Below are 26,999 nucleotides of genomic sequence, written 5' to 3' on the forward strand. Positions count from 1 at the left end.
TATTAATATTATCGATCCTTGGATACTCGACATTATCAATGACCCTTTTAATGCATTGATTATCAATATATATATTCTTGTACATATATACTCGAGGCCATTTCTATCAATTGTTGATAGGCTCAGAATCAGAACAGGGTCTTTTGATTGCCATTGTCAGGTCAACGATAATATCCAAGGTATCCTGTAACAGTGGATCTTTATAATTTAATTTTTAATTACTTATCAATTATGACGGATTGGATTTTTGTCATTGACGATTTATCTTATTTTACGAGGAAGTGATAGAAGCAACATTGGCTCTTTTTGTTTTAGAATTTTATTTATATATTGTATATATAAGCTTACATTTTTGACATGATTGACTTATATGATATGAGCTTATGTATATATCTATTTATTCGTATAAAAGAATGAGATCAATTCATTTATTACAGCAATCTACTGAATACTTTCGTATTTATGAATGGATAAAAAAAGTTAATATTGATAAAAACAAATATTTAACTATCGATACTATACGACAGATTTATTATTTAATGACATGAAAACAAAGTTAAATTAATTTTTATGTTACCAGTCATACCAATTTTTTTGTTCATACATTTATTTTTTTGAAAAATATTGCTAGAGCTTTTAGGGGTGAAAATGGTGAATCGGCCGCTTTGGAAATATATCAGAATCATATTTATTTGAATGAAAGTTTCAAACCACTATTTCAATTTATTTTTGACAAAATCAAAAAACGTTTTTTTTTCGAAATTTATTTGATTTAGAAATTTTGTATAAAAATTAAATATTTTTTAGAGGCAGATAAAAATTTTCTCAGAAAAAAATAAAAATGTGAGTTCATAAAATCTCTGAAAAAAAAAAAAATTATCACCATTGCGATACAATTTCAGTAAAATTATCAAACTATTTTTAACTTCCCGCTAAGAAAATTGAAAATTTTCAAAAATTCGGGAAGTTATTGGTTTGGGTCCGATTTTCGAAAATCGAATTTCTATCAGATCTTGACATTTCGAGGTTCTAGGATGTTATTCTGACTAATTTCAAGATGATGTCTGAGTGTATATATGTATGTATGTACGTACGTACGTATGTAAATACCTGTATCTTTTGAACGGATGAACCGATTTTGAACTTCAAGGTGTCATTCGACGCGGCTTGTCAATATCTTGAAGCTGTGAAAAATTGAACTTGATCGGTAGGGCTCGTTCAGAGATATTCCAAAAATAAAATTTTTTCAAAAATGTTTTTTTTGGATAACTTTTAATGTGCTCGATGGATTAATTCCAAAATCGACTGGGCTCTAAAGCTTTATAAGCCGCGTTGAATGCCATCTTAACCATCAAAATCGGTTCATTCGTTCAAGAGAAACCGTTGTCGAAAGAATTAAAAAAAAAATTTTTTTTTATTTTTTTCGAAATATGTCAAAAACGACTCGATAAATCGAATTCAAAATTTTGATCAGCTTTAGAACTTGATAAAACGCGTCGATTACCACCTCAACCGTCTCAATCGGTCAATTCGTTTGAGAGATATCGTTGGAGAAGAAATGATGAACAACGTTTTTTTTCGAAAACAATAACAGCATACAAAAGTATTTTCGAGCTCGATGAGCTCGAAAATGTATTCACAATAATGTTTTCGAGGTTCTTGAGCTCGAAAACCGGGAATTTTTGGGGCTGGCCCGCAGGGTTAACCGATAGACTGATTTTTTTATATGGCTATCATTTTATAACATGAAATTTTAGCGACTGATTAATGATTATTTTAGATAATTTTATTTATTTATTTCATTTTTATCTAAAATATTAAAAAAATTTATCTTTTTCATTGAAAAATAATTTGTATTGTTAGAAAAGTAGATAATTTAAAATTCATTACTGTGATGAAAATTAGAGGAATTACTCACTGCAATTTAACTAGATTGGATCGTAAATTAGATTAGTAGGACAAGGTTTTAGAATTGAAAATATAGTCTATTTAATTACTAATAAAGTATAATACAATCATAATAAATAGAATATTTAATTTTAAACCCATTAATTTTTTTTTGTTTTAATGGATAATTATGTATGTTTAATATATTATATGTAAATATCTATATATATGTCCAACATAATACATTAATGAATGTACTCAATCAAGATTACGTAACAGAAGTTGATGTAGAACTGGAATAGCAGGAACTGGTTTGATGCCAATAATTACTCTGAAATAGTTGTACATGACACGTAATCTTTATAATCATCTCTAACGTCTTTCACCAATGTAAACAAGAAAAAGAAAAGTCAATTGTCTGCGTCACGATGACGATACGTTTAATTAATGTCAATAACCTTGGGGTTCATAAAAGAATTTACTACCACGGTATCTGGTAACACGAGAGACTGTTTTGTCTAATTATTTTAATCAGTTCATAGTCGTAAAACTAATAATTATTGTTTTAAAACCTTCATAAATAATTATGACTCAAAAACCTACATACAAAATTATATGATACAGAAAGATCGTAACCAACTTATAAGTTCTTTTTTAAAAAATTCAGATCTACATTAATATTAATAAATCTATTTGATTAACGACTGTGAAAAAAATATTAAATCTGGCGAGATATAATCAGATTTAGTCAGATATTGAATTTGGACTGAAATATATCTGGTTATATCTGAAATTTTTTTTTTCTTGATTATTTTGTTAAAATTTTTTTTTATATATGTTCAAATCTGGTGAGGTATGGTCACATTTGTCCAGATCTAAAGATGTATGAAAAGATCTGAGACGGTATTAAGAAAAACATTTTGCAGATCTGACGAGATATCTTCAAATATGATCAGGTTCAAATTCAATATCTGACCAAATCTGACTATATCATAACAAATCTAATCTTTTTTTACGATTGCAGAACTTCTTACATTTAGAGTTTTTTTCTTCGGCCTCCAAAATTTCTTTGAATATAAAAAATTTGTACTTAGATTTAATTTACCTAAATTTACACAGATTTCTATACATCTTATTTGGTTTTTTTCATTTCGACTTGAAGATTTAGTATGTAACTTTTACTGAATTCTTGGTGATCAAACCCAGTTTCTGAAACATTTAACTCTTCATGCTTCATTTTTGTCGATGATGTTGTCTAAAATATATTTAATCAGCATAAATAAAAAAAAATAAATAGAATCCATGGTATTATTCCATCTCTAACCAGTTTAATCTCTCACACCTTAAAAATTTTTTCTTTGATCCAACTTAGGACTTCCGGTTAGTATAAGCATTTAAGTATTAACTGGTAATGAAAATGCTAATTTTTCGAAGGTTAACAAATTTTAACCTGTTTCTTTTGGATTGTATTTTTATTGGTCTGCCTGTCTTTGCTATTGTACAGCCTTTGCCGATTCTCTGTCTCACCGGATGGGTGCGGATTCCACCCATACGATGATGACGCTTGGTCAGTTGTCCCTGACTTTATTTATGTTTCCCCATAGTCGTGTAAAGTCACCCATCGCCACCAATGAAGGACTGTCTACGGATATTTGTGACGGTCATCCTTTCCATCTCTCTTTTTTTTTCTCTCTTATTCTTTATCCTCATTTTGTTCACTCCTTTGTCTTTGCTCTACTCGTTCAGTCGACCGTTGCTGCTCGTCCGGTTTGCCCAGACTTTATTCAATCGTCTGGCAATCAATTTTTATTTTTATACCAATTTACCAAGGTCATTTATGATACTAATTTTTTATGTATTCAAATATATTATCAATAGACTTAACAATTTATACCGAACCCTAATTCATTAAATAAATATATATTTTATCGTTTAATTAATTAATCATTTATTATTTAAAAGACATTTATTTTTTTTTTATAAACAATTAAATAACTTAGAATTGAAATTTATTTGATACACTGATAGAGTAAGTGAGAGTTTATTAATTTCACTACTGACCTCGAAGAAAACCAACACAAGAGACATTCACTTTCCCATTCGAACATCAAATAAAACTCGTTGTCCTGGAAATCAGGTCGCCAGGAATCAAGAGTAGATCTTCACCGGAGAAAGTGAGAGTTATTATTATATGCTGAGAGGGTCAGTAGGTTATTTAATAAAATTACTCGAAAATATAAGATTAAATAAATATATAAGTATTTATACAAATTTAGAAAAAACTAGGATCACAAATTATGGCTGTTTCGGAGTGATTATTAACTGAGTTATTTTACTAAAAAATAGAACAAGCTGACTGAGGTAAAATGGGTCACCAATGAAAAAAAAAAAAATGGCTGCTCTCTCCAGGTTAATCGTCTTACCCCGTCCTTTTCTACAAATCGTAACAGCATTTTTTAGCAAAAAATTTTTTTTCGTCAGATATTTTGCCCCAGGTAAAATTTTTAATTAATTTGGCTGTATTTCTTAGTATATACAAATATATAAGGATGCTATGAAATAAAGTCGATGTTTTATTTTTATGAGGTAGGAACTAAAACTTTTACACTGATGTAAAAAACGTTGAGAATAAGATTGGCGGTAGATTCAAAGATTTGGGGGTGCCTTATCGATCTTCAAGCTTTTTAGCATCTTTTTAAACCGATCTGACGTACAAATTAATTATAAAAGGGTCCGACTAGTATAGATCGATAGAGAATCAAATTCTCTACAAAAAAAAAAATATAAATAATAATAATAATCAAACTTTAATATATAAAATAATTTATCCTTCATATAAATTTCATTCATTTAAAAGTATAATTGAACCGATATCAAAATCATACTGTAGTAAAATGAAGAGTAGTTTTAAATATTTCATCTTGCACATAATTATTGTCATAAAAATATCCGGAAATAAATAAAAATATTTTACAAAATATGCACATAATACATATGGGGTATTCCACGCCAAATCGACCACTTTTGACCCCGACCCCTTTCGATTTGGCTGAAAGTTTTTCATCGTTTTCTACCCTATGAAAAACGTTTCTCATAATTTTTTCAAATTTTTTTACCCACCCAAAAAAAAGTTATTAATTTTTCAAAAAAACGGCCTTTTTATTTTCAAATAGTTATAACTTTTTTAAAATTTGACTTATCGGGACGTTTTTTTTTTCAAAAATTTTGTTATTAGATGTAGTTTTTGGAAAAAAATAGTAAAAAAAATTACTGATTCATCTTTAACGTTTATTTTTTAAATTTCGACAAAAAACGAAAATTTTGGGATGATTGTCATTTTTGATTTTTGATTTTTTTTTTTTATAACAAACTTTAGCATTTTCTACGAATTCTCTGAAATTTTTAGAGTGGCGTTTTTTTTCTTTATATTTTTTTTTTCGAATGAAAAAAAAATTTTTTTTAAACTACGGTTATTTTTCATAATACCACTTCAAAAATTTTTTACGGTATTTAGTGAACATCAGAATTTGAAAAAAAAAAGTGAAAACAAAAATTAAAAGTGACAATCATCAATAAAATTTGATTTTTTTTCAAAATTGTTAAATAAAAAATAGAAAGAAAACTTGGATAATTTTTTACTATTTTTTTTAGAAAAGTACATACAAAAACGAAAAAATTGAAAAAAAAAAATATGTCATTTCATCAATTTTCTACCAAACTATGAGCTTTTGAATATTTTAATACAATTAATTTAAAACGAAATTTTGTTATGTTTTTTTTTTTCCAATATTTTACTTTCATTCTTGTATGCATGAACAAAAACTTTATTTATTGAATAATTTTTAGACATTAGAGTTAATTAGAAATAATCATTTTATTTTTTTACACGTTTGAATAATTTACATGTCTTAAACGTTGTAAAATTAGAATACTCTTTTACGATTTGCGAAAACAAAATCTATTCCAGGTACTCAAAAACTGCACTCTGTGATACCGGGCAGAGACGATAGTCTGATTGTAAAAGAGTATTCCAATTCTACAACGTTTAAGACATGTAAATTATTCAAACGTGTAAAAAAATAAAATGATTATTTCTAATTAACTCTAATGTCTGAAAAATTATTCAATAAATAAAGTTTTTATTCATGCATACAAGAATGAAAGTGAAATATTGGAAAAAAAAAACATAACAAAATTTCGTTTTAAATTAATTGTATTAAAATATTCAAAAGCTCATAGTTTGGTAGAAAATTGATGAAATGACATATTTTTTTTTTTCAATTTTTTCGTTTTTGTATGTACTTTTCTGAAAAAAATAGTAAAAAATTATCCAAGTTTTCTTTCTATTTTTTATTTAACAATTTTGAAAAAAAATCAAATTTTATTGATGATTGTCACTTTTAATTTTTGTTTTCACTTTTTTTTTTTCAAATTCTGATGTTCACTAAATACCGTAAAAAATTTTTGAAGTGGTATTATGAAAAATAACCGTAGTTTAAAAAAAATTTTTTTTTCATTCGAAAAAAAAAATATAAAGAAAAAAAACGCCACTCTAAAAATTTCAGAGAATTCGTAGAAAATGCTAAAGTTTGTTATAAAAAAAAAAAATCAAAAATCAAAAATGACAATCATCCCAAAATTTTCGTTTTTTGTCGAAATTTAAAAAATAAACGTTAAAGATGAATCAGTAATTTTTTTTACTATTTTTTTCCAAAAACTACATCTAATAACAAAATTTTTGAAAAAAAAAACGTCCCGATAAGTCAAATTTTGAAAAAGTTATGACTATTTGAAAATAAAAAGGCCGTTTTTTTGAAAAATTAATAACTTTTTTTTGGGTGGGTAAAAAAATTTGAAAAAATTATGAGAAACGTTTTTCATAGGGTAGAAAACGATGAAAAACTTTCAGCCAAATCGAAAGGGGTCGGGGTCAAAAGTGGTCGATTTGGCGTGGAATACCCCATATACAACTTTTATTTTACTTAACAATAATTTATCCATTTACCAAAAAAATTATTTTGATCTTCGGAGATCTAAATCCAAAATTGTACTTCTAATTTTTTCATTATTTAGATCTAGCTCGATCAAAGCTAAAGAGAAGCGAATTTCGGGTTTAGAAAAAAATTTTTGGGTGTTGTAAAAAAAAATGTTTAAATTGTAGACCGCCATTAATTCAAATAGATCAAAAACTAAAAAGAAAATGGATTTTAGATCTAAACTATTTTTATCCGGGTAAGTATAAAAAAAATTTTATCATATTAAGTCAACGCATATGCCCTCATAAATGACAAAAAATTTCGCATCAATGGCACTTGCAATTTGTAGTCATATTCACTAAGCAACTATGACCTCGCATAAAATAATACATGTTATAGAAACACGAAAGACTTGTTATAACCTTTGACCTCAGTGACGAGAATCACGCCAGAACTAGAATATAATACATCCACACGCAAGTAAACTCATCAATTGGCCTGTATGATATTTTTGGGTCATGGCACACTTCTTATTTGCCCTACTAAAATGTAAAGAAATGAACTTGGAAAGTGTTTACTCCAATACTTGAACACATATGTAGTTAAATTTTTTTTTTTTTGTACACACGGAGAGAAAATTATACGAACAGTTTCCATGCGTGTATGGGAACATATCCCATAATATATGATCTTTATAATGTTTTCCAGCATATTGTCAAGTTTGATAATAAATACAATTTTCAAGAATTTAAAATTTCATTTATCCTGTCTTCTATTCTAATGTCGAAATCTTCGGCGTCTCTTGTTAAATTTTATAGAAATGGGTTACGTTTTTTTGGAACCAAGGTTGCGATATGTCTATAAAAACTGTCCCTATAATATCATGGGGACCATTTCAACATATTATGAGAACAGTCCCCATACTTGAGAAAATAATTCCCATAATGTAAAGGAATTCCCCCACCCCGAGACAAAATGAGACACCATTTTTTAAATATAAACAATTTTTGTTTTTTATCTCAAAATTAGTCTCATTTTGCTTCAAGCTCCTCTATAAAAATAGTTTCTATTAAATACATGGGATAGTTACCATAATTTATTGGAACCGTTCCATGACTTTTTTCCATACACAAAAAAAAGGATTTCTTGGCACAAAAAATTTTCACTCATCCCAAGAAAATTTTGACTTGCCCTAAGACAATTTATGTTTTCAATTCAAAATGCAAAATTTTTTTGGCGCCAAGAAATCCTTTTTGTCTGCATAAGTACTCGATCTTACTTCCATAATTTTTTTTAAATTTTAATTAAAAAAAATTAATAATATCAAAAGGTTCTTATGACCCGATGGTATTTGATCACATATTCAAACGCAATCCAATTATTGTATATTATATATATTTCATCCGAAGCTGATGCATTGATAAATTTAAGATTTGTAAAAACGTTAGTATTTCCGGCTTGTACCTATAAGCGTGGCCCTCGCGTGCCTCTTTTATTTTTGTCTAAAGAATACCGTACTTATAATCCCGTTAAGTTGTAGCTCTTCAAGGGTTTTATTCGTTTATGATTATTGCCGGCCCACGACGAGTCATTGCTACAATTTAAATTAGTGCAAGGTAAGTTGAGCAAGACCCTTCTTTGCCTTTTTCTCTTTAATTTTATAACTCTGAAGATCCTCAAAAGAAATTCAAAAAGTTCTAAGCGTGTGGCCCTACAATACTTCATTTTAAAAGGACAATATAAAATTTTCAGGTAATATTGCGAGTTGCACGTGGCATTTATTGAGTATAAATTTTGTTTATACTTCAAGTTGTCATTGAGAAAACAATAAAAATTTTTTTTTTTAAATTGATATTGTGGAGGTTTGTTTTTTTTTTTTTTTTTTTTTCAATAACAAAGAACAAAAATCTTTGAAAATATACTTTGAAGCCTTTTTTTTTTAACGATAAAAAATCTTCTCGGGTAAAAATATTTGGCCGAAAAATTTGTACTCTTAATAAATAGGCCGAAATTTGGCGGACAACTGAATCAGTCTTTTTCCGGCCATGGTATTTTTTTTTTTTCAAATAAAATTATGGGGCTTAAAAAATTTTATGGAACTCAAAATAGAACTTGGAAAATTTTCAAACTGTAGGAAATATTTCAAAATTTCAAAAGTATAAAAAATATGAAGTCAATGATCTAAGTGATTAAATACGACGAGTGAATTTTAACATAATTAAAAAAATGTATATATCCAATTATAAGATTTATATGACCAGAAATATACTATTATTACTCTTCGTATTAATTTTTTTCTTTTATTTATCTAAACCAAAGAATATGGCATCTTTTCACCAATGACAGATAATTATCTCAAAATTATGTATTTTTGGACAGGGACGAAATAGTCAATTTTATATCAAATTAATTTGGAAGTATTTGTTCACTTAATTTAAAATTTGAAATTTTAGTTATGATTAATTCGTTTGCAAAAAAATTCACAACAATGGAAATTTTTTAAAAAATATCGTTAAAAATTTGTTTTTTATATAAAGTAACGGAAGTAGGATAGTATTGCGAAAAGTATGAGATAAATATATATTTATTGAGAAGATAGAATGAGAGACAAAGTTGTCGGCCCTGAATTATAACGATGGATTCACACAAGGGAACGGGAGTGTTCTTTGTTATTCTCTACGGCCTAGAAACCTCAATTTGCCACTATAGTTACGTGGATGTGAGAGTGTCTTATGAGAGAAAGTAATGTGGTTGGAAAAAGTGAAAGCCACTTCCGGGGTAACCGTCCGGATTTTATTAAATATAAATTAATAGCAAATATATAGAAACAATAAAAATTGCTAACGGATTTTATAATTTTTCGATTGAGAAATAAATATATTTTTAAAAAATATATATGGATATATAAATAATAGGTATTTGAGATAAAAACATCAGGTAAAGAAAAAGTAGAACAGGGCCAATATCCCAGTGACTCCGCATGGCACACATTCGCCTTTCGAATGAAAGTGAAAACCATCTTTGTGTGTCAAAAATTTATGATCAAGTATATGAATAATTTCACAAAAAATTTATTTAAGTAGAACATTTGTATTTTTATTTATTAGTAATTTATATACTGATTTTTATAGTGCGTTGTGATATATTTTTGCGATTTATATTTAAATCTTAATTAAACTTAGAGCCAAATCGTCTTCTGTTTTTCAATGAATGAAATTTGAAAAAAAATATATATATCATTTTTGGCAGCCAAAATAAAAAATAGAGTTTTCGAAATCAATGAAGTCGAGAAAAAATAAATTTAAAATACCAAAATGTGATGGCAAAAATTTAATTCAAAATAAAGTCATCAAAATTTTGATTTTTGAAATTTTTCATAGCTACTGTGTTATTACAAAAAATTATTGCAACAAAATAAATGAAGCTCGTCACATAAATTTGATATATTGGAATAAATGTAATTATTATTTTTTACTAAAAAGTAAGTCAAGAATAAAATCTAAATTAAAAATTTGCCATACAATAAAATTTTGATTACTTTATAAAATAATTTTATAAAGAATTAAATAAAAACGAAAATTGAATCTTGTTAATAAAACTTTTTGCAAAAGGCTAAATTTCGCTGAAATGTATTTGAAAATTTGTCAACAGATTGATGCATTTCCGTGTGAGTATTTTTTTTTTTTTTTTAGACTTGTGACAATTAGTAGTACTATTTGTGATCTAAACTTTAATTGTTTTCAGCAAAAAAAGTGATTTATAATTGTCGTAATAATGACTTACTCGTATATAGGTACAAATTTTTTCAAAATCCAAGCGTTGAATTCACTATTTCATATACATATTAAAGTTTAAAAAAAGGAGTATGAAGTAACTAACTCGGTAATGAAAAAAAAAAAAAAAGAAAAAAAATGTTTTTTTAATGTTATCTTAAACAGACGGAAACCTGAAAATTACAAATATCAAATTGTATGCATATAAAAGTCTTTTGAAAGCATGTATTCAGTTATAACTGTATATAACACACAAGGTCAAATGAAAACAGTATCCTTATAAAAGAGGAGGAAACGATCAATTGATGAAAACGTTTACCAATTTTAAATTTGCCGCTTTAAATATTGATAAAAAAATTAAATATAAAGCAAGTATATAGTTTTAGTAAATGTATGATCGATCAGAAGTATTAATAGCTCTTGATGTGTCACGAATTTAATCGATGTAATTCATTTTAACGGACTAGATTAAAGTTTCAGACTCATTGAATGAGCAATTATGAATTTATTCGAAAAATAGTCATTGAAAAATGAGTAATATTCTATGTATGAGTCATTCTATGCCGACCTATCCAACCAAATAAATTGTACTCTCATCCTTTCAGATGTGTTCAGTAATTTTTTATAAATAATCGACCTATATCTGAAGATCACTCTGTTTCATCTTAATCAGTATGTTTAATACAATGAAATTTTTTTGAAAATCTAGGGGGAGGGCGGGCAAAACGGACAACCCCGAAAATTTGGTAAAAAATTTTTTTTATTCAAAATTGTTATTAATCGTCTTTTACGACTCTTATCATCATTTTTTGTACAATTTCAAGTGTCCCAAAATTTTTTTTCAAATTTGTTAAAATTTTTATAGGAATTTTTCAGTGGAGAGTTTTTCCAAAATGATTTTAATTTGAATTTTTATCTTAAACTAACTGTTTCTTTAAACTCAATTTATTATTAACTGACAAAAAATTTTATCATGTCCTTATTAAAAATTTGATCTAATGTTTCTAATGTTTTCATTTTTCCTAGCTTCTGATTGGCTTGCGTGGAATTTTCTCTATTCCAACTAGTCTGTTTTTATAAAATATTGTAGGTATAAAAAAAAAAATTAATTAAAATATTTGAACAAAAATTGTAATTGAAAGAAAAAAAAAAGAAGTGAATTTTTAAAATATAAACAACAAATGAATTTATTTCAATAAAAATTTCAACATCTTTATAGAACAATCTACTTTAAAAAATATATATTTAATTATACGTAGCTCTCTCTAAAGTATTATCATACGAATTTCAAAAAGTTTTTTTGAGGAGCCAACGTTACAATAATATAAGAATTTCGTATTTATAAAGAAATTTTAACATAATACATTATTGTTATAATATATTATATAATAAATAGTTTTAATCCTGTCACCATTTTAAAGTAATCAATTTATTAAATTCATTATTAATAATTTAACCGAAAGTATATAATGATAAAAATATTATATTTAATTATCACAATAATCGTGAAAGTTCCTATAAGTTTCTGAGAGATATAAAAATTCAATAAAATTTATCAATTTTTAAAATTGCCCCGAGTCAAAAAATTAACTTGATTTTGGCGTAATCTTAAAAATTGAAAATAAAGCAAGTCTAGCAAGACAAAAGCAAGCCAATAAGTTTAAGTTCTTTCTTTTTAACTTTGCTTTTGATTCGTCTTAGTTGTCTTACTTAGTACCGACTTACGCCGAAGTCAAATTAAAGTCACGTTGTCTTGGATCCCATTAAAAAAAAAAGAATCGGCTCATTACCGGGTCGTGAATGGCTGCCAATTTCGAAGCATCGGCCGACGATCGGCTAAATATCGGATGATAACGGTATCCCAAGCATGGCAGTCGCAAGCATTGGCCAATCGTGGCAATCAATCATCGGCCAAAGCTTGGTATCAAGCATCAGCCAAAGCTTAATTTATCTCAATTATTTAATAACAACTATACTAAATAACAATAATGAATTCGCGTTTCTACGCGTTAATATGAATCTCTGACATGGCGGATAAAATTGAAATGTAAGATTTGTTCTTTAATAAAATTTGAAATAATCATTTATACAAGTTGAGAAAATAAATAACGGACACAGAATCAGCTAATATAAAGCAAGTAGCGCTTGCGCAAAGAGCACTCGATCAAACCGTTGGCCAACGAACGGCGGTTAATTGTGCGCCATTTTTATAAGCAAAAAGGCGGCTGCCAATGATTCACCATGCACGGGCCAGTATAGTTAGCCATTTATTGGCCAATCATTGCAAACCAGGCATCGGCCGATCTATGGGAAAATTTCGAAGCTCGGCGACTTTGTAAGGGGATTTGACTTAGTTTACTAAAATTTTTAAATTAAAAAAGTCATATTGAAGTTAAAAAAAAAGTGTAGCCAAAATCAAGTTAATTAAGTCAAAAGCCAGTCCAATAAGTCAAAATCAAGTTATTTTCTTGACCCGAGTATTCAAATGTTTAAATTTACCCTAGCAAATGAAATTTATGTTTCACTTATTTACCCCAATCATGTTTATGCGTTCTAAAAATATACAAAGGAGTAGGAAACGTTTAGCAAATAAGAATCAATGTATAAGTCAGTGCCCTTGAAAATCGTAATTTATTCACGTATACTATAAATTTGGGCATAAGCCTATTTGTCAGTGCAAAACTGACTGTAAATCAGTTTGAAAACCTGAAGAATGGTAAAATTTAAATTTACGGGTAAAGAGTTATGTATTTGTCGGTTAAACTTAACAAAACAATGACGAAAATGTTACAAATTTACGATGTGATGCTTATTTAGACTAGTCTACTTTTACCCATTCTATTGTGTATGAATACTTGAGAAAAGAGCATGATGAGTGACGAGCTAATATTTTACCTGATGCTTTGAAGTTAACTTGACAATTGACCCCTTCTATGTTTCCAAGTATCTAGACTCTAGACTGGGTAGACTGTAGACCAGACTCAAGCATCTTTAGAAAGTGGCAAAAGTTTCAGTGAGAGTGGCCGCACGTGAAATCGCAAGTATACCACCACGTTAGTCAGGCATCTTTTTTCACCCGGAAAAAATAATATTTTCGAGGTCTGGCTGAATTTCTAAACCTATAATCGACTTTAGCCGTAAAGTGAAAACTTAAAAATTTATCTTTTGTTAAACTACCCTCATTGCTCATTACTTACGACAACAAAACCAAAACCTTAAAATTTTTTACGACTGACCTTTTTAGTTTAACCGTAAAAGAATTTATAAAACTCACCAGCAGAGTGACATTAAATAAAAAATACTTTCTCAGATATATACATATGTAATATAATTAAAAAAAAATGTATTATAAATAAAATGTATTTATTAATTTTAATATTCAATACGTAATATTTATCAATTTAAATTCAATTGACAATGATTGACCGGAAATAACAATCATGAAGAATTACCACCCTAGTATGTATTAAGAATTCTTTGTTCGTCAAAAGTGACTTCAATAACGTTTAACGTTTTGACCATCTTACTGTACTGTATTTTAATAATGCTATAGGTTCAAGTACACCACAATCACCGATGTGAATTATAAACTTAGTGATTCGCATATAACCAAGTATCTATTAATAACGCCTAAATGCGGAACTAGGCCTTGAACACGAGAAGTTTTAATTCACAAGCGCTCCAGGAAGCTATTCGTCTCAACTAATCGTTTTACCAAAGATTTTTTTTTAACTTTAATAAAATACCTTATATTAATCATCTCTGCTTTTATAAATTTAAAAGGAATAAAAAAGAAAAATAAACTACGAAAACTTGTTTTTAATTTTAGTACTCGCCGGTATTGAATTTATATTCATAACTAAAAATTCAATTTTGATTTCTTAGTAAAGTAAACTTTCGATTTTTTAAATTAATATTTTTTTTAGGTGTATAAATTTTATATTGAAAAAGAAACCCGGGAAAAAATAGCTCATAAAATTAGAAACGTAATTTGTTTATCAGGACTGTCCGAAAATGATTTGATGATAAATATGCAAATGAGGATTTTTTCCCGCCTTTTAAATGCTGTCGCTAACTTAAGAATAATAATTTTGCAGATTTTTTTTATACTATTCAATTCGATGAGGCAAATAAAAGTTATTTAAAGAAATTCAAACTTCTGAAGTCACAACAAAATATTTTACAGGAAAAAAATTTTTACAAAGCCTCACTTGGTATATTTATTAAAATTAACATTTTGATATCTTTTATCTTTAGTAGAAAATTTGCTAATTCCAATTTTAAAAATATATAATTGCTTTTTTTATTTCCTGGTAATACTCGTAATATTGTCCGAGTTTAGAACGAATTCTATTTAAAAATTTTCAACTTACAAAAGTTATCGCACAAAAATTTTCCTATTCTAATACTAAAACTGAAAGGAAACCGATACCTTAAAGAACTTTTTTTTTGGCACATTATGAATAAGAATTTTGTAAACAATGTCTGTAGACTATGCAAGTTTTAAAATTTTTTCAATGTGTAAAATCGTTATTTATGACTGTTTTATATTGGTTCCATATCAACCGATCCCCAATAATGTCGCTGAGTTTTCGAAGGAAACAGTACATATGAGAAATAAAAGCGGAGACCATTTTTTATTGAAACCACAAATTTCGAGAGGTCTAATTACGACGTCATTGTGGAAGCTTTGGAAAATGTATATATATATTTTAGGGCGGTCGTTAAAAATTAATTTTTTTCCGACGCCCCATAAAAAGCTTCTTCTTAGTGAAAAAATACGTGGGGAATTTAGTTTTTTCTTTTTAAGTAAAAAGAACACGTGCCTCAGGACAATCAAAGTTTTTTTCGATACAGTCGCGGTATTTTTAAGATATCTCTTGAAATATGCAGATTAAAGGAAAACACCATAGAAACAATTTTGTAGGAAATTAAATTTTTGACAAAAAAGGTCTTATTCAGTTTTTTTATACAATGTGTATTTACGTAGATATTTTAAAAAAATTTTTTAGAGCTATGAATTGAGCGTTTTGAGGATTACAAATTTTGAAAATAACATTTTTCTAAATATAGAAACTATAACGAGCATTAATGTTTGATAAGCTACGAGTTACGAAGTTGTCTATATATTAAAAAAAAAACGTTATTTTTAACATTCGTAATCCTTTAAATCCTCAATTGATAAGATCTAAAAAAGTTTTTTTAAAATATCTTCGTAAATACACATTTGATAAAAAAAATCAACATGAGCTTTTTCGTCAAGAATTTAATTTCCTACAAAATTGTTCCTATAATTTTTTCCTTTAATCTGCATATTTCATGAGATATTTAAAAAAAAACACAATTGTATCGAAAAACTGACTGATCGTCCTGAGGCACGTGTTCTTTTTACTCAAAAAGAAAAAACTAAAGTCCCCACTTATTTTTTCACTAAAAAGAAGCCTTTTATGGGGCGTCTGAAAAAATTAAATTTTTAACGACCACCCTAATATATTTAAATAAGTAAAAAAAAAAATTTGTTTTGCTATGGTACCATTAGAGCAAATCCATAAAAAAATGTATACAAATTTCATATATTTTAAAATAAATTATTTTTTATCCATTATTAATATGTATGTCCTTATTAATATCAATGCCCTTATTTTATTTTCCTCTCATAAAAAGAATGAATATTTATCATTAGACAGTATTGTATTGCATAATTATTCATCATATAAAAAAATAAATCCTGTTCAATTAAAATGGGTGAAAAAATGATGGATTAAACTCGTTTTTAATTAAAATGATACTTTTAAACAATCACGTTAATATATTCTTGGCAATATAGATTAATGATATAAATAATTCTAATAAAATAACATTGTGTAATGTAAATTTCCTTTCTCCATTCTCTTTAACCTCGGTACAACCTTAGACTGAGATAGTATGAAGCTTGATGGTGGAACTAGTGTGGCGTGATCTTGTCAACAAGATATTATGCAAGCATTTTGGCAGTGAAATACCTCGATCGCGTATATTATTACTTCCTCTTTACATACAAAACGAAGGTCATTTTCATACACGCCCTTGTTTTGGTAAAAAATCTTAATAATTTCTGAGATATTGATCAAAAGAAAAAACAACTTTTTCCAAAAATGAGACATTTGAAAATAAAACAAAAAATTATTTCACGTCAACATTGAAGATCAATACATTTGGCTGTTTGAAATTTTTATTTTTTGCTCAAAAAATGCTTTTTTTAAACTTGAGTAGTTCGTTGGAAGATTGAAAAAAAAAATTGCAAAATCATAGTTTTTCAATAAGATGAGAATTCAAAAATTTGAGTAAAAATATTGAACCGTTTCATCATTAGTTATCAGAACTTGCAGGTCAGGCTTTAACGGAAAGATTCCTGACTTTAAAAATACTACAGAAATAATTACTCGAAGATGATTTATTAAAAATATTAAGCACACCTCAACCGCGAAGCGTTTTTGAACTCTCTGAGTGTTTTGTGTAACTCAAAAATTTAAAAAATATTAATGTTATTGTATACACCCTAAAAAAAACAGTGTTGAGTTCACGATATCCTGTTATTAAAATTATTCTCGGTGTTAAGTAGTGTTAAAAAAAAGTAGTTTTATTTTTGAAGTATCAGAAGTCGAATTGTATTTCTAATACATGAAAAAATTTTCTATCGTTTCAAAAATTGATACGACATTTTTACCAATTTATGGAGAAATCTAAAGAATATTTGTCCACAATGACATGTTAATACAGATTTGTATGATTTAAGTCTTTTTGCAAACTAAATCAGCGAAAAACATGAAATAAAATTATTAACGATTTATTTATCGTCATTGTCAATTTATTACCTCATCCAAAACATCAGATAATAAAAATAATTATAATACTGTTCATAAATATTTCATTTGAAAAGTGTTAAAAAATTTCAGCAATTTGTTCAGTTTAAAAAAACTGTTTTTTGTCTTAAAGAACGACTATTTTGAAATGATTTTATTTTTTTCTGTTTTATAAATTTAAAAACACATACTCACCCCCTCAAACTCCAATCGGAGTTAATTTACTGTGCATGTACCCGCCGTAACACCGGTTGAATAACACCACTAATAGGACCACTACGCCAGTGTACGTTCATTTTAAACTGTTTATTTTTTTTTTTTTCAGTGTACAGGTGCACCCGGGTCAAAAAATAATTTAAATTTGACTTTTTTTTACTTAAATGGAAACTAAGTAGGTCGTTAGCCAAAAGCAAGCCAAAGTAAAATATGTTTTTTATTGATTTTTGACTTGCTTTCGGCTAATTTGACCTACTTATTAGTATCTGCAGTAAAAAACGTCAAATTTGTCATGGTTTTGGCAGTTGACTTAAATTTAAGTCAAAAAAGTCTACTTTAAATTATTTTGACTCGGGCAATAACGACAAGATATTTCAATCAACACCATTAACTTTAGTTTTGAATATTATATATTTATATATAAGTCCCGTATTATGATAATAAAAACGACAACATTGCAAGTGAACTTGAGAACTTTTGTGATTTACAATTTTTAGCCCAATGATATTTACCAATCTTGGTCAATGACGATGTTTGGAATTTTCGTTATGTTTTTTTTTTTTCGGTTCGTGTCACACTTCTTTAAGCTATTGGCTTTTACACATACCCTGTATATATAATTTACGATGGTATTTTCTATTTGGTCCTTACCAAATTGGTTGTAAAGTTACAAAAAAATATTTAGCCTTACAAGCAAAATTGTAAAAACTTGAATTCCTTTTTTTTTCTTCTTATTTTTTGTACATAAAAATACCATCAAGTACTTTTTGTGTACAAAGTACAGTTTTATGATTTACTGTGAGAAATGGGAATCATAAAAATGAAATGACCTAGGAAACGGACTTATGACCTTCAATATTTACTTGATACTTGTCAATGGTGTAATAGTAAATTTTCCAATGTTTTTAAAAAATATTATCGACAGGTCCACGGTCGTTTAAAAAAACTTATTTACAAACTAATGTTATTTTACCAAACTTATCCTACAAAACAAAATGGTTATGTAAATTAATAGAAACTTTTTTTTTTACATCATGATAAAATTTTCAGAACAAATGCGGATTAAATTCGGAGTATGCAGACTGGATAATTTTTTACTAATTTAACCCCTTCGATGGACTAGTCCACTTTACTTCGCGGAATGAAATTAAAGGAGTAAAAATTCGTAGATTAAATGACTAAAATTTAATAATATCATAAATGAATCGTTTATTTGAGAAACCCCATAAGTCAAGAAAACAAAATTTTTCAGGAAACACAAAAAACATTTTTTTGGAAAAACTTGACATTAAAATAATAAATAAATAATTGAATACAATAATGTTAGCGTCTCTGGAGAAGATTCTAACAAGAAAAATTTAATTTTTTAACTAAAACTACTTAAAAAAATTATTTTAAGTTGATTGACTTGTGGGGTTTCTCAACCAAACGGAAAAAAAAAGTTATAAAATCATAGTTTTTTTAAATGTTTCCACTCAAATCATTTATTACACTGATAAAATGAAGTATTAAATATGTTTTTGAACTCTGAAACTCAGAAATTACAAAAAATTATAATTAATTTGAACATTTTAATTAGTCATATGACAGTCAACAATAAAACAACATTTGAAATTAATTTACCAAAAAAGCGCGAATTTTGAATAAAAAAAAAAAAAAATGATTTCTGTAAAACTAAAACTGCATATGTTTATTTGAGTCATTGACTTATGGGGTTTCTCAATTAAATGAAATTGCTGTCACCCCGTTAATTTTTTTTTAAACGCTGATTTGATGCATATTTCGATTGATTTCTATGGAGGGACATCCAAAGAACCCAAAAATGCAAAAAACCCAATTTCGTAAAAAACATGACTTATGGGGTTTCTCAAATAAACGATTCAAATTATGTTTGTTTAATTATTGATACTTAAATCAATCATTCATTTATAATTTCGCAAAAAAATTTTTTATTTTATTTTGCCAATTTGTTCCAGGTTAAAAAAATTTTAAGCGACTGTTTGGACTTCAATTGGTACTAATTAAGTTAAAAAAATCAAATTCGTCATTTTTCGGACCCAAGACGCGGAATGATTTTTTTCAACTTCAACACTTCAAACAACGAAGTGAATTTAGATTGAAAAATTATTCCGGATTTTCTCTAGTGTATAAAAATAAATAAAACATCATTTCCGAAAAATATTTTTAAAATTTCTGATAAATACAAAACGTATTTTTAAAAAAAATTTATATCTAATCTTGTATATGTTAAATTATTTACAATAAACATTCACTTTATCTTTCCAATAAATTATTTTAATATTGAATATCATTAGAATATTTGATGTATTGAACTATTCATTATTTATTACAGGAAAATCTAATAAATTATTCAATACATAATTTAATTTTCTCAGATGTCTTTGGTTTTATCCCAGCACTCACTGAATTAGTCAAACTTTTTTAAATGTCTTTGAAATATATAATAAATTTTGTTAACATAAATTTCAGTAAATTTATCAAACAGAGTTCATCATAATACATATATAATATCTAATTTTAATATCCGGTTCAAGCTGGAATCCTTCTTTGACTCAATTATTAAGTGTGTAATCATACTACATACACACATACTTAATTTGTATACTTTTAGTATAAATATTACCACAAATTATCTTTTAGTTTTTCCTTACCATCATTATTAAAGAAACAAAATAAACAAATAAAATTTTTTTTATGATGATTTAGGTATATAAAAGAGAGTGCAAAGTCGACTATACATATACGAGGTCTTATCTCAATGCTTGCTCACGGAATCCATGCAATTTAGCTCGCGGAAAAAATTCTTAACAAGGCCGTGACTGTCAAGGTCGACGTTCACGTAAATCGCCCACCTGATGACTTACGTCTCAATGGTCGTAATATCAAGGTCTAACGTAAATTCAATTCAGCTATTAATTGCTCTATTACCACTTGAATCAACAACATCAATCAGTATGTAACAATTCAATCAATTAACACACACACACACACACACACACATTATTCAATTGGAAAAAAAAGGATAATAACGATTTTAAAAAAATCTACAAATCATATTTTGTCCTTGAATTTTTATATTAAATCAATGTCATTTATAACATGATTAGGAAATTTTACGATATTTTTTAAAAAATATCAAATTTTATACAACGTCGTTATTTTTCCTGTTCATTATAAATTACATCAGAAAAATTACGATAGATATTAATTATGAAGCACTGCTGTGCACAACTAACTTTAACATTAAACTTGATGCTAATTTGATAAATTATCCCATGTACTTTGATAAACTGAATTTTACACTTTTTGTAATAAATTTTTGAATGTTATACTTTCATGATTTATTAAAATGTATGGAAATATATATATATATGTATATATAGTTAGAATTTATATTTAAGTTAGGATATGTTCTATGTTAATAAACTTATATATATATGTATATATATATAAGGTCGATTGCCATGACGTCAGTGAATCGCGAGATGAAGTTCAAGGTTAGTGTGCTTGAATGCACAACCCACGCGAACGCGGAAAATAGAAAGAGGGCAAATTGGTTTTCCCAGACCAAGGTGATTAAACGTCACGTTTACAATTATTATTTTACGGGAAACTGTATTCTTATTCCAGCTAATAAAAATTTTTTCTAAATATTTATTTGTTTTATCATCTCTACTTACATTCTTATTAACAGTCAATGCAATTTATATTCAATTATTTCCATTATCTAAATAATCATAAATTTTAAAAAAGTCCTAAAGTAAAATATATAAGATTATGTAAATAAAAATAATTTGTAAATTGAAAGTAAATATGTATAAAAATTATATCTTAAAAAAATTTTAATTATACATATTTATATATACATAATTGCATGTATGATTATGTTAAATTGAATAAATACAAAATTGTTATTATTTTTAAATATATATTATCATAATTTATTTAAAAACATTTTTTTAACCTAATTTCGAATCGAATGAATATAAAACAATCGAAAATAATATATATATATATATATAAGATTCATATATAATTACTGACACTGATATTTCAATACGAAATGTTTAAAAATTTCCTTGCATGTAATTCACTTATGAAAACATATTATATATAATCATAGGTGTCGTATGAATATAAAAAAAAAAAAAAAAAAAAAAAAAACAGAAATCATTTGTATAACTGTTGGTATTACGATCGATTGTTCATAATTCATATCAATCATATCGTATCAAAACATTAACTTACTTCTTATAATAACTGCATTTAAAAAAAATATAAGAATATACAAGATATAAAAAATAAAATTACAATTCTTCAATAAAATATTTCTCGGTTTATAAATTGCATTAACATCATAATTGGTTTTTTTCATTTATTTCATAGAATTAAAAATTTTCACTGTAATTAATGGAGACTTCATAATAAACTTTTGTAGCAGATGTTGTTTAATAATAAACGTAAAATAGTTTATTACTTTTTTATGTGTAAGTTCAAGATTGTAGCTTTCAGAATGACATTTGGGTTGACATCTTCGGACATGACCTCAAAGTGAGGGCCTTGAAACTGTTAACATCCATATGGAATAACTAGAATGTAGTGAACAAAATAGTGGGACCAATTTTATTCTTCAATTTATAGAAATTTTTCGATATATGTTCTATATATAAATTTATCAATGACAATCATAATGTGAATTTCTACACTAAATTTTGCATCCTGTCTCTTTTATAATTATTCCTTAATATGATTACAAGCGCCGCTGATAAAAACGATTAATTTCGAAGTTACGGATGAAATAAATTTTTTAAAAAATATTATTGTCGTGAGTTAATAAATTTCTATTAAACTAATGGATTAAAATTAAACTTTTTTAATGTCTAAAAAAAATTTGTGTAAATAATAAATATGAAATTTTTATAAATAACTGGATACTTAAGACATTATTGTAAATTATAAAATTGGATGCAGAGGTTCATCGACGGGTTAAAATTAATAGTTTCAAGTGCACGTCAACCTTCGACCGGGCCAATACCAAATGCATAGGGAGCTTGCAGCTAGCGAGAGCAAGAGAAAATAAGGTCAAGGCTGAGGACCTAGAGAGCATACTGTTGACGTATAAATACAAATAAAAGTATGTATATATGTATATATACATGCACATATACTCACTAGGTTCAAGTTTAATCTCGAATCGAGCGAGATGCGCGCGTCTCGACGCCTGCGTCGCGACGCCGGGTTCGAGCCATGGCCAAGGTCCTTTTCGGTCACGGGCGCTCTACGCAGCAGCTACATGTGCACTAGAAGAGGAAGCGAATGATATATAATTTAAAAGAGAGGGAATATTGTTATTGAGGTAGTGCAGGTGCATATCTCGCTTGGCTGATATTGTCCGCTCTGCTCTACTCGCTACTAGAGGGTCGAGGTCATCAGTAGTTCTATAGGTTATCCACTGCAAACAATATATATATAATATATATAGATATATGAATAAATAAATAAGCTGGAAAACTATTTATAAAACTACTAATAATCACTTTTTAATTCAATATTTATAATTTTCAAAACTGACATCCTTACAACAATCGCTATTATTTCTAATTATCTCTTATTAAGCAAACATATGACGTCTTGTTGTGTAAAATAAAAAAAAATTGTTTTTTTAATAGACTATTTAAATGATATCTGAAAGTAGCAGACATCAGACAATTTTATCCTTGTAATAAACAAGTTACTTATGAATAGAAAAAATTTTAAAAACTTATGCACAAAAGGATTTTTTAAAGATCTGAATATGCAATTTTTTTAATATTTTCCGGTAAGTATATTTTGCTTTTTTATATAAAAAATTTTTTGTATATCTTGTATTTTTAAGATCATTTATTTGCAATCAATTATTTGAAGAAATTCATTTTGTAATGTCCAATTTTTGAACTCAAGTCCAAAACACTTCACTTTCTAAGAGATAAAAAAAAAATCTGATGTAACTCATTTTAAATATATAGTAAACTATTGATAAAAATAGTATGTATATATTGGGATGTTAAAAAATAATCAATGGGTTTTAATTTACAATGGATTAAATATTCAGAGGAACTCGATAGACTTTAAGGCCAATAATTAACTAAACCAAATACTCACTATTTGAATTAAAGTTGATAATTGTATGTATAACCAATTAAAATAAAAAATAATTTCTTTGAAATATTTTAGGACCTTAATTATTCTCCTATTCATAATTAAAAATTTAAAAAAATTTCTAAGCCAGGAGCAGTAATTGTCTTTTATTAAAAGATATATAAAAAGTACATTGTCAGATTTAATTATTCCATAGATTTAAAATTGCCGAGTAAGTCCAAAAATATTATTCTTATGACCTTAATTCAATCGACTAATTTATTTTAATAAAAATTAAAATCTTGATTCTAAAATCTTATGAGACTTACAAGTTTTCAAAATTTTTTTTTCTTTTTTTTTTTTTTTTTTTACAAAAATTAAATTTTTATTACGTAGCCAACAGATTTCTGCACGTAATAATTTCTGTAAAATTCATGAATTTTTTTTTTTTATAAATTAAACATTAATCTCATTTTCTCATACTTTCTAAAAAGTATAGAAAGATATCGAAATTTTTCAGTAAGGTAAGAGACCGAGTAATCGATCAGGGAACCAGTGCTCAATCACTCATGTATTTTCATATTTGCTAAAATTTACTAAATATAAATATACAAATGCATGGAGCGATCGAGTACTACCCTGTAAAAAAAAACCGGGGTAAGTCCAAGCTGTGTAGGTATTGAAATTTTCGCCGTCTAATTTCAACGCTGAAAGCGGTGTTAAAATAACATCACTGTCGGTGTAAATACTCTTTACCGGTGTTAAAACATTTTTCAGTGTTGAAATTATTTTACTTTGTGAATATTTTTACTTACTCGATCACTACAATTAAACAGAATTTTTATTAATTAATTAAATTATTGTTGATTGAAATGGTGGGCGTAAAATTGTGTGATTTTCAAATAAATTACGCATATCATAAATAATTATTTAAATAAGCACATAGTAAAATGAAAATTTCCTCCAGATTATATTTATTAAATTTTTATGTATTTTATATGTAATACATTTTTTTTAACATCGCCAAATTACACCGCATACACAGGTGCCAATTCATTTTAACACCGCGCGGTGTTAAATTGAGTTCATTTTTAACACCGCTCTTTTTACAGTGTAGTTCCCTGATGGTCGGGTACTAGGTCTTTTACTTTACGTCTGTTGGAGATAAAATAAAAAATATAATATAACAAAAAAAATTTTTTGTCACGTTTTTGAAAATAATTCTTTCGTCATCAATTTTTTATTATAATTTAAGGTGAAAAAAATAAGCGTTTTTTCGAGTAAGTCTAATTTTATATAGCATTGCATCAGCTCAAACAAGCTTTCATTGCCGTGAAGAGCCGAGTGCATTGTACAAGTAATCTTGGAATATGTTAACCCGAAAACATATATCCATTATGATGCTTCTGGCAATGCTGCTTTTCTTATCTCCTTGAAAAATTTAAATCAAGTACAAAGAATTATTATTTATCGACAGTAAATATTATTATTTATTATATAACTGCAAACTTTCATTTCTACGTATTTCCTATTATCTCCAAAAAAATAAACATTTATTTTAATGTATGTTCACAGTTAATTAAAAAACAATTCTATATTTACTCGATTTATTATTGTAAAAAAATATGTTTTCAAAATTAACAAATAATTTATTAAATTTATTGAAATTTTTTTACATACATTTATATTCCATAGTAATAAATATATGCATATACATAGTATATTATGGTTATATGCCAAATGAATATTTGTAATGTATACCCTCAAGCTTTTATTAATTTTTTGATAGAAAAGCCAACTTTCGAACATAAAACTACAAGTTTTTTTCGAAACTTCGTCAAAATATCGTACATAGACTAAATGAATAGTTCATCATATTAATTAACAAATAGGAAAAAGGTTGGCAAAAAAGAATCGGGTGGGCAAAACGGACCACCTCGAAAATTAAGTAAAATTTTTTTCCAAAATTGGTTCTTAAATTATTATCATTATTTTATTATTTTTTTGTTTTCGAGAATTTTTCACCATACCTGCGCCGAAATTTTAAATTCCTACCCTGTTTAAAGGGAAGAAAGTCATTCTCTCCTCTCATGAGAGAACAAATAATAAAAATTAACACATGCGCCATTCTTCCTATAAACAGAAGCAAAACTTTAAACTTTCAAGTACAGATCTGCTAAAAAATTGTATACACACCACGAAGGAAGGATCTCCCAATCCGCATGTTTGCTACCGTGCTTGCAGGCCGGAATGTCCTACTTTTCTCCCTAGGTATGTAATACTCTATTAAATTATTTATTTTCAATATTTTTGTTTGTTCGGCAACGTCATTTACTTACAGTATGGAATTATTGTACAAATTACCAATAACGTAGAAATTTTTGAAATACATCAAGCAGAATTTACAAGGTGCATTGTAATTTTATCCAAGATTTAAATTTCTTAATCTGTTGCTTTGTCAAAATTACAATGCACCTCGTAAATTCTGTTCGATGTATTTTAAAAATTTCTACGTTATCGGTAATTTGTTCAATAATTCCATACTGTCCTCATGTTACTATGACATAGTAATTTTTCTATAAATTTTTGATGGAAAAAATACCGTAAAATTCTCTGCGTGTAGTCATTTTTTTTTCAAATTGTAATAGAAAAAGAAATTTTTTACTTTCTTTAGGGTAACCATTTCACCCGTCCAGGGAAAAGAATTTTTTTTTTATGGCAACTGAAAATTTGGTTTAATTACTTCAAATGAAAGTCAAAAACAGAAGATTTACCATATATTAAAATGCACAAAATTCTTAATGCTTTTGAATACTTTGAATACTTTTGAATCACCCTTCTTAAGGAAATTTAACATTGCAAATTGTTTCGAATCGTTTCTTTTAATCAAAAAATCCATAATTTTCTTGACGGTCACGTTTTGCACGCTCTTCCTCTAATTATTTTAAAATAAAATAACATGTAGTATATGATATTATTTTCTACAATAATTGTAAAAAAATAATAAATTACATATAGCAATAAATAAATTATAAGCATTATTATATAAAGTTTAATCTTTTAAATAAAATAAATTATTGGCATCGTTTCTTTGATTCATGTAGGAAATTTAGTTATATTTACTCAAAGATCACATCACATATTAACTTGACATTTATTCTAATTCC

At 26.9% G+C, this 26,999-nt stretch overlaps 1 protein-coding gene across 2 annotated transcripts in view; it reads right to left on the reverse strand.

Moving 5' to 3' along the window:
- Nucleotides 1-26,999, reverse strand: part of LOC130674548 (biogenesis of lysosome-related organelles complex 1 subunit 1) — a 90,822-nt gene that overhangs the window by 54,666 nt on the left and 9,157 nt on the right. The window lies entirely within an intron of this gene.

This window comes from Microplitis mediator, chromosome 9 (assembly GCF_029852145.1).
Source record: "Microplitis mediator isolate UGA2020A chromosome 9, iyMicMedi2.1, whole genome shotgun sequence".
NCBI classification, from domain to species: Eukaryota; Metazoa; Arthropoda; class Insecta; order Hymenoptera; family Braconidae; genus Microplitis; species Microplitis mediator.